Below are 10,309 nucleotides of genomic sequence, written 5' to 3'. Positions count from 1 at the left end.
CCTTCTCCCCATGTTGACTTCACTTCTGCTTCTGATCTTTCAGCTCCTTGCCAATCCAGGAGCGAGATAAAGGCCATGAAGGCTGAGGTAGGTTGTTGGCAAAGGAAGCTCCAGCTGAAAGAGAACGTCGCAGTCTTGATTAAAAGAGATTTAAGAGATACCAAATTAAGGTGAGGATCTTGTTGAGATTCTGATTCAAAGAAACCAAATGTAAAAAGACTTTCTTTAGACAATCAAGAAATTTTGAATATGAACTGGGTGTTAAAGGATGTTGACAAATTATGCTTTATTTTGTTGGGTATGAAAAAGGTTTTGTGGTTATGTAAGAAAATGGCCTCATTTCTTTTAGATATCTGTATTGAAGTATTTAGGAGCGTTATAACATGCTATCTAAGATTTGCTTTAGGAGAAATGCCTTAGGAGAAAAAAACTTTAGGGTTGGGAGGGAGAGAGATAAAACAAATGGCAAATACTGAGGTTTTTTGAAGTTGGTGATGGAATTTCTTACACTCTTTTCTTTGTGAAGGTTTGGAAGTTTTCATAAATAGTTAAAAGTGAAAGAGCAGAGGAGTGACAGAGAGAGCATCCAGACCACAGTGTTTCCAGAAGAGTAGAAGCAGATGTTTACTGTTGTTCTATTTCAGTGGCTCAGAGGAATCTCTCTTGTCTCTAAATGAGCTGTTTTGTGTGTGTGTACGACACAACTTTGCCGTTTCCTCTGAAACATAACCTTTGGGGCCGTTTCAGTAACAGTAGGACCGCCTCCACTGAACCATCTCCCCTTACTCTCCTGCCCACTTTCTTTTCTGATAAAGAGCTTATAAGGATATGAATAGATAGGAACTACAGAGGAGCAAATTCATGACCTTAATATATTAGACTCCTTACGAACTGCCTCTAAACCCTGCTCCTCCTCTAAACCCTGCTCCTCCTCTAAACCCTGCTCCTCCTCTAAATCCTGCTTCTCCTCTGGACCTCACTCAAGTGCTACCCTCTGTGACCTTCTGTCCTAATCTCTTCTTCTTGATCTCCCATGGCATTTGCAGCCCAGCGTCTGGTATTTCACCCTCTATTTGGTTCTGAGTTGTTCTCAGTCATTTTGTATGACCCAGTCTTCACTCCCCACCTGGCTGCAGTTTTCTGTATCTGCTACTCCAACAGGTTTTTAAACAGGCCTATTCCACACTGAGCACATTGCAGGCCATTCATTCATAGGTTCATCCATTTATTCCTTCAATTCTGAGCACTTACTCCATGCTAGACATTGTACTAGATGCTGGGAATTCAGCAGTGAACAAGATAGACTCAGTCTCTCTGCCGTGGAGCTCTTTTGGTTGAGGCTGAGAGAAAGAGAGAGAGAAAGAGAGAGAGACTGGTATTAAGTACCTGTATAACAAAGTAATGCATGGCAGTGGTGGTGCGTGCCGTAAACACAGCATCTGTGGTGCCCTGAGTGTGTAGAACAGGAGCCTGCCCTGTTCTGAAGAGTCAGGAAAGGCTCCCTCAGGAAGCGACTTTAGGAAGGAACTTAAAGGAAATATAGTAATTAGCCTGGCACGGAGAGGGGCGGAGCATTCCAAGCACAGCAAACAACATGGGAAAGGCTCCTGTGGGAAGTAGCTTGGCATGCCAAAAGAAGTTCCGTTTTACTGGCATGCAGAGACCATAGTTGAAAATGAACATACTTCTTGAATTGAGATGAATTTTGAGATTTCTAAGCACTCTGGAAGCTGGATTCTTATCAGCTAAGTTAGGTTGTTATGGTAATACCCTCCAATTTGTCTTGTCTCTCTGCATGCATGCTCTTTTGCCATGTGATTTTGTCCTTCTTCTCAAAAAGCAGTAGAGTCTGTTTCTCTATCTGCTGAATCTGAGCTTGGCTATCTGACCTTCTTTGGCCAATGCGATGATAGCAAATGTCATGTAAGCAGAGGCTCTTGTTGTGGGAGCCCTTCTCGCACCATGTCTATAAGCCGCTCCTGGTAGCACGACTTGAGGATGAGAGGTACTAACGGAAAGAAGCTCCAGCCATACCCACACTCCTAGGATTCCACATGAGGCCAGACATATGAGTGAGACCATCTTAGACCATCCAGCCCTAACCAAACCAGTTCAGACCCAACTAGCCACAGAATCAACTAGAATAAACATTTGCTATTGTTATGAACTAAATGCTTTAGGCTTCCCAAAATTCATATATTGAAATCCTACCCCTAATGTGATGGTATTAGGAGATGTGATATTGGGAGGTAGATGAGCTCATGAGGGTGGAGCCCTCATGAATGGGATTAGTGCCTCTATAAAATATGCCCTAGGGAGTTCATTCCTCCCTTCTACCAGGTGAGGACACAACTAGAAGGCACCAGCTATGAACAAGAAACCCTTCACCAGACACCAAATCTGCTGGTGCCTGATCATGCACTTCCTAGCTTCCAGAACTGTGAGAAATAAATTCTTGTTTAAGCCACCCAGTTTATGATTTTTCATTATAGCAGCCCAAGCTGACTAAGACAGTTATTTTAAGTCACCAAGTTTTGGGATGGTTTGTTATGAAGAGCTAACTGATACATCATCCTTACATCAGCAAACTCTTATTAACTACCTCCTATGTACAAAGCATTTGTTAGGCACTAGGGATACTATAAGAAGTAAAAATTGAAAGGTTATAATCTAGTTGGGGTATTACCCGTAAAAAAGTAACACTGCATCTCCAAATAGTAAATACTAAATGAGTTCTCTCCGTAGTGCAATGGGAATAGGGAGGAAAAAGGGATTCCCAAGGCAGACACATTTCTGCAGGAGTGAGGGCGTCAATTGGTCTTGAAGGGCCCTGATTTAATCTTAGACAACTGGAGAGGAGCAGAGGTGGGATCTCCAAGACAGGAGAAGAATAAAAATAAACAGTCAGGACACTAGTGAACAGTCTGATTTGGCCAGAGCAGAGGGTTAACACGGAGCAATGAGTGATAAAGTTGGAATGGGGGGAAGGCCAGGCTGGTGAGAGCTGGGAAACTGGGGTTAAAATTACCAGATTTAGCAAACAAAAGTGCAGGATGCTCAGCAATATCTGAGACATGTTTAAACTAAAATATTATTTGTTGTTCATCCGAAATTAAAATTTAACTGTAAGTCTTGTGTTTTATCTGGCAACTCTAGTTGGAGTTGCAAACTCAAATGCCTACAGGAGAGCAGGAAATAAAATAAATGAGAAATGGGGCAGGCAACAGAGAGAGGTGGGGACCATGGCAAAACAAGACAAAATTTGTTTCTCTTCATGGGAGCAACGCAAATGCACCTGCCAGGCATTACCAAGTGAAGGTCCAGTGTTTTCAACCTTTCTAGTTTTTCCAAGATAATTTTGAATTTTGGATTTTTATGTGAAATCTCATTGTTTAATATGAATGAATATTTCAATATTTTAAAAGTCCTTTGTGGGACAAACAAAATATGTCTGTGTTCAGCCTAAGGACTGATGTTTTCAGTCTCTATGTTAGGGTCCTAAGTGCCCGGGTAAGAAATTTTTAAATGTAGTAATATATGCTCGTAAAAAATTCACACATAAAAGAATCAAGGTGAATGTGAAAGTTTTCCTCCCCTTGCCTCTGCTGAATCATAATCGCTCTTCTCAGGAGAGTGCCCATTAAGAGTCTGGGCATATATGCCAAGAATTTTGAACTTTATTATGTAATCTGGAGGCTGGAGTAAAACCAGAACCTGCAAATTCTAGATATACATTCTAGTGGACCTTTTGCATATATATGCAAGGAGATACATGTATGATATGGAAATAACGTACAAGGATGTTCATTGCTATGAAAAATTAAAAATATCCTAATGCTCATTTTAGACACTTTTTTTTTTTTTTTTTTTTTGGAGAAAAGTCTAGCTCTGTGGCCCAGGGTGGAGTGCAATGGCGCAATCTTGGCTCATTGCAACCTCCACCTATTCGGGTTCAAGTGATTCTCCTCTCTCAGCCTCCTGAGTAGCTGGGATTACACACATGCCACGACGCCCAGCTAATTTGTGAATTTTTAGGGGAGATGGGGTTTCAACATGTTGGCCAGGCTGGTCTCGAACTCCTGACTGTAGGTGATGGATCCAGCTTGGCCTTCCAAAGTGCTGGGGTTACTGGCACGAGACACCGCACCCAGCCCATTTTAGAGACTTACATAAACAAACTGTGGTATAGTCATATGACAAAATACTATATTGCAATTAAACTGGATGAATTAGATATTTACATATCAAATGGATATTCTCAAAAACATCAAGTGACTGTAGAAAATATATAAAACAAAATATCTTCTCTATTTCTGTTTCTATGTATCTATCCAACTAGTCCAAGTATAAAAACATGGAGCAGATGGAAACTCACCCAACTCATTGTATTAGTTTCCTATTGCTGCTATAACAAATCAACACAAACTTAATAGCGTGAAACAACACAGAAGTCTACAATTGGTAAGCAGGCTGTGTGCCTTCTGGAGGCTCTAAGGGAGAATACCTGCCTTTTCCAGCTTCTAGAGGCTGCCTGCATTTCTTAGCTCTTGGATGCATCTTACCAGCCTCTGCTTCATCTTCACCAACCTCATGCAACATTGTGACATCTCCTTCTCTGCCTCTGACCTCCTGCCTCCCTCCAAAAAATGCCCTTATGATTATATTGGGTCCAGCTGGCTAACCCAGAATAATCTCCCCCATCTCAAAATCCTTAATTTAATTACATCTGCAAAATCTCTTTTGCCATGGCAACATAGTTACAGGCTCCAGGGGTTGGAAAGTGAACATCTTTTGGGCGGGGGAGTGGGGGGACAGGCATTAGTCAGTCATGATAGCATTTAACTGAAGAGAGAAGGAGGAAAATAGGATTGGAGTGATGAACTAAGAGAACTTCATCTGCCAGGTTTTCTTTACTTTAAAAAGCTTATCTTAGGCGAGTGTGGCGGCATGCACCTGTAATTCCAGCTGCTCGGAAGACTGAGGCAGAATTGCTCGTACCCAGGAGGTAGAGGTTGCAGTGAGCCAAGATCATACCACAGCACTCAAGTCTGGGCAATAGAGCAAACCCTGTCTCAAAAAATAATAATAATAAATAAAACTTAAAAAAAAGTTATGAGACAAATATGTTAAATTGTAATTTTATAATTATGGATGGTAGGTATGAGTTATATTATCCCCTGTACCATTCACTATCCTTTTTTTTTTTTTTTTTTTTTTTTTTTTTCAGAATTCCAAAGAAGATAGAAATGGGGTTAGGAAGGGAATTTTTTCCCTCTTGCTTCTTATCTTCCTTCTCCGCTTCAAGGTATGTTGTGCTACTGTGTGAATCTACAAGGGAGGAATCAGACTTCGTCTTTTTTCTAAAGACAGAGCAAGACCTTTGTGTTTTAGATCTACAGTGTCTTAGAGAGCAGCTAGGTCAATGGTTGTCAAATTGCTCTGGGAAGCCCCACATGGGGGCAATACTTCAAGAGACTGCGTGGCTAAAGGTAAGGATTTCAGATTCCTCCTGCTCTTACTCCACCTCTTCCGAGCTCACCTTCCCCCAATTAAAGCCCTTGCCTTCACCTGTTTTTCTGTTGAAGTGCCACTTAAGATGTCAGCATTTGAAATGATGATGTTGTTTAATATGTATATGTGCATGTACATACACACACATGTACATACATACGATATACACTCAGAACCACGAATCCATTCCAACCTTCACCATTAAGAGCCTGAGTCTGGATTGAGACAGATGAAGTGACTTGCCTCACATTGAGACTATATAAAAGGTGTTACTATGACTTAGTAAATCTCTTTTATTGGTGGGTCAGAGGCCAAGCTGTTGTAAACCCACAGAGGAAAGCCTTGCAATTTTCCAGTAACTGGAATTGTTTTATCTGAATATATTTCCTGCAGTCATGGATTCCTAGGGCAGGGGTGTGGAACTGAGGAAGGAGGGGGTGTTTCTTGAGGAGGAAAGATCCTTTGTTTATCCTTCTGCCTCAAGATGAATAAAGTAACTGCTGAAAAGGGGGCTATCAGGAAGGAGAGGATAAGTCATAATCTTCCCTTTTTTTGTTTTTTTTTTTAGACAGAGTCTCACTCTGTCACCCAGACTGGAGTGCAGTGGCACCATGTTGGCTCACTGCAACAACTGTCTCCGGTGTTCAAGTGATTCCCCTGCCTCGGCCTCCTGAGCAGCTGAGATTACAGGAACCTGCCACCACACCTGGCTAATTTTTTCTTTCTTTCTTTCTTTCTTTTTTAGATGGAGTCTTGCTCTTCTGCCCAGGCTGGAGTGCAATGGCACGGTCTTGGCTCCCTGCAACCTCTGCCTCCTGGGTTCCAGCAATTCTCCTGCCTGAGCCTCCAAAGTAGCTGGGATTACAGGTGCCTGCCACCAGGCCCTGCTAATGTTTTGTGTGTGTGTGTGTGTGTGTGTGTGTGTGTGTGAATAAAGACAGGCTTTCACCATGTTGGTCAGGCTGGTCTCGAACTCCTGATCTGCCTGCCTCGGCCTCCCAAAGTGCTGGGATTATAGGTATGAGCTACCACACCCAACCCTAATTTTTGTATTTTTTAGTAGAGACAGGGTTTTACCATCTTGGCCAGGCTGGTCTCAAACTCCTTACTTCAGGTGATTCACCTGCCTCGTACTCCCAAAGTGCTGGAATTACAGGTGTGAGCCACCGTGCCCGGTGCCATTTTTTTAAATGTAAACATTTATGGCTGGGCATGATGGCTCACACCTGTAATTCCACAACTTTGGGAGGACGAGGCAGGTGAATCACCTGAAGTCAGGTGTTCGAGACCAGCCTGGCCAACATGGTGAAACCCCATCTCTATTAAAAATACAAAAATTATCTGGGTGCAGTTGCAGGTGCCTGTAATCCCAGCTACGGGGAAGGTGGGGACAGGAGAATCACTTGAACCTGGGAGGCAGAGGTTGCAGTGAGCGGAGATCTTGCCACTGTATTCCAGCCTAGTGACAGAGTGAGACTCTGTCTCCAAAACAAAGAAACAAATAAACAAATTAGCCAGGCATGGTGATGGGTGCCTGTAATCCCAGCTACTCAGGAGACTGAGGCAGGAGAATCGATTGAATGCTGGAGGTGAAGGTTGCAGTGAGCCGAGATCTCGCTATTGCACTCCAGCCTGGGCGACAAGAATGAGACTCCATCTTGGAAAAAACAAAACAAAACAAAAACGGCTTTAGAAATTCTGATTCCTCAGAGCTCCAGTGGACAGAGAGATGTCTGCCCTTTGCCTCCTTTTGTTCTCCCTTGCTTTTGAGAGCGTATATGTGTTTTCTCATTCTGTCTTTCTGAGTCTGCTTTCTGTCTGCCTGTCTTTTGTTTTCCTTTCATATTTATTATATTTCATTTGAAGTGAAAGGACAGGGCTGGGAGTCATGCCTCCCCAGGCATGAGGCATGTGTACGCTCTATCCCAGAGGAGATTTTCTTTGCCAATTGTGGAATGAAGACTGTATCAAAGTTCAGAGGATCCGCCAACACAGAAGAGAGAAACACCAGATGCTTGGGCCTCTACGCAGAAAGAGCCACCAGCCAGTCCCACGATACCTGCGTGGCAATGTGATGTGCTGTGCAACGTGCGTAAGTTGTGAAGAGCCAGCATCTACTTCTGGAAGCTATCCTTCCGAAGTTTCTGAAAAAACTTTCATCAGCACCTGTCAAATGACTTGATTTCTGACTGAAGAGCTGCATGAAGATGTGCCTTCAAACCGGTCTTTGTACATTATGTTCAGGCGTCATTGAGAAAAGTGATGACTAACATTTCTTGGACATATACTTTACTGGATATTAATCTATACTGGGCATTTGCAGACTGTAGTGGAACCCATGGGTGGCCTCCTCAACTTTTATTTCTCCGTTCTTCCTTGCTAATAGAACCCCAATTTTTTCCATCTATTGTTTCCTTTTGTTGTTTTTTGAGACAGAGTCTCACTCTGTTGCCCAGGCTGAAGTGCAGTGGCAGGATCTCAGCTCACTGCAACCTCCACCTTCCAGGTGCAAGCAATTCTTCTGCCTCAGCCTCCCAAGCAGCTGGGACTACGGGCGTGAGCCACCATACCTGGCTAATTTTTGTATTTTTAGTAGAGATGGGGTTTCACCTATTGGCCAGGCTTGTTTCAAATGCCTGACCTCAGGTGAACCACCCATGTCAGCCTCTCAAAGTGCTGAGATTACAGGCGTGAGCCACCACGCCCAGCCAAGTTGTTCTTAAATAGGAAATATAGGCCAGGCACAGTGGCTCATGCCCATAATCCCAGCACTTTGAGAGGCCAAGGCAGGCAGATCACCTGAGGTCAGGAGTTCAAGACCAGCCTGGCCAACATGGTGAAATCCTGTCTCTACTAAAAATACAAACAAAAAAAATTAGCTGGGCATGGTGGCACACACCTGTAGTACCAGCTACTAGGGAGGCTGAGGCAGGTGGATCACTTGAACCCAGGAGGTGAAGGTTGCAGTGAGCCGAGATCACCCCACTGCACTCCAGCCTGGGTAGCAGAGACCCTGTCTAAAAAAAAAAAAAAAAAAAAAAAAAAAAAGTATAATGAAGTGGAATAAAGAGTGGAAAACCTCCTTCCTCCTCAACTCTTGCATAATTGCTAATGACCTGGTATTTCTGGAAGTTACGTTGGGGAAAAGATGTTGATAAGTAAGAGGTCATCCAGAGCTCATTCTGTCATTCAGAGTATGCTGCTTCTCCTTCTGGGCACAGTCCATGGCTGTCCTAGAGGCTGCTGTCAAGGTTGGCAGAATGCCCAGTTTTCTTTGGTGCAAGACTACCTGGGTTCAAATTATGGCTCCCCAGCTCCAGTCTGAGAAGCTTGGGGCAAGTTACTTAAACATTCTGTGTCCCAGTGCCTTCATATGTAAAATGAGGATAACACTAGATCCTACCCTGGTGGGATTCTTGTAAAGATTAAATGAGTGAATATATATAAATCACTTGGAATAGTGCCTGGCCTATTTGTAAACTCAATTTTAGCTGACACTATTATTTTTTTCTTCCTACACCTACCATTATTAATAGAATAGACACCGATACTTGAAATCACAGTCTCCATGCTCCATATGTTGCTTCAGCAGAGGTTAATTCTCCATTCCTAGAGTTTGCGGCTAGTACCACTGGGTGCAAATGAGGGCAGCCCAAAGAAGGGAGCCATTCACAGACTGGCCTGGGGGTGTCCTGAAGCCAAATGAGGATGCCTTCCTTGTTACTTCAAACTCTAAAGGCTGAAAGGTTACGGGCTGTTTTCACAACAGAAGCACCTACAACGGGTGGGTGCTGTCTATGAATGGCTCTCTTCTTTGAGCTGCCTTCATGCTACTCCTTTTACATGTTAATTACAGTATGTACTTCCTGAAACCCCTCACACTGTGCCTAGGACATATAGGTGCCTAACACATTTGAGCCACAACACTATGAACTCACCAGAGAAATCACTTTATGAAAAATAATAGCTGTCATTCACATATTTCTTTATAAAGCGTTTTCCAAAACCTTATTTGTTATATTGTCACAGCTTCTTTGATTATAAGGCAGGAAGGAAAAAAATCTTACTATATCCAGGAAACAAACAAATAAACTGAAGTCGAGTGGGCTTGAGTAAACCGAAGGTTTGTCCAGTTAGTGGAAGTTCAGTCTCCTGAATTCAGGTTTCAGGTTCCAAATCCCAGGTGTTTCCCATTGCCTGGGGGAAAAACTGGGAAACTGTTGATTCCTCTCCTCCCAATGTCCCCTGTTTTGCCCTCTGCTCAGTCAAGCCAGATATGGGCAGAACCACCTTTTAGAGAAACCATAACAAAGCCACCCTTCTCTAAGTGAGTCTCACTGCCAGTGCAATAACAAGCCACTCCACACAGTCAACAATCATGATGGAGGAGGTGTCAGGAACTGTGCTACGTGCTGGGGACTTAAAGAGGAATGTCAGGCGAGGAACTGCATTCTAGCACACCTGAGAGAAAGCGTGAGGTGTGTGCTCCTAGAAACAGGATAGGAGGCAGCACTGGCCAGAATAAAGGCAAAATGTCAACAAAAGCTCAGAAACACGGAAAATCATAATGTAAATAATGAAGAAACAATTGCGAAGAAAGCTGAACTTACTTCCAAGCCTCCCTCCTCTGTCTCCATTCCCAGGATTCCCTGTTAGGATGTCTTAAGGCTAAAGAGATCTTGTAAAGCTTGACCATTTCTTGAGCTAGAAGCAGCCAGGGAGATTTCCTCTTTGAGGGCTTCCTCCTTACCTGGACAGATCGGGGACTACTGCAGTGTATTTGGGGATGGAATATGGG

At 43.3% G+C, this 10,309-nt stretch overlaps 1 long non-coding RNA gene across 1 annotated transcript; it reads left to right on the top strand.

The window, feature by feature from the left end:
* On the top strand, nucleotides 1-6,684 carry LOC104651755 (uncharacterized). The gene is made up of 3 exons (XR_745181.2): nucleotides 1-170; nucleotides 5,228-5,489; nucleotides 6,257-6,684. It is a non-coding gene; the product is annotated as an uncharacterized LOC104651755 (long non-coding RNA).
* Nucleotides 6,685-10,309: the final 3,625 nt, after the last annotated feature.

The sequence above is a fragment of the Saimiri boliviensis genome, chromosome 14, assembly GCF_048565385.1.
Source record: "Saimiri boliviensis isolate mSaiBol1 chromosome 14, mSaiBol1.pri, whole genome shotgun sequence".
NCBI classification, from domain to species: Eukaryota; Metazoa; Chordata; class Mammalia; order Primates; family Cebidae; genus Saimiri; species Saimiri boliviensis.
The sequence above is the reverse complement of the archived record's forward strand: the minus strand, read 5'-3'. Positions and strand labels throughout refer to the sequence as shown.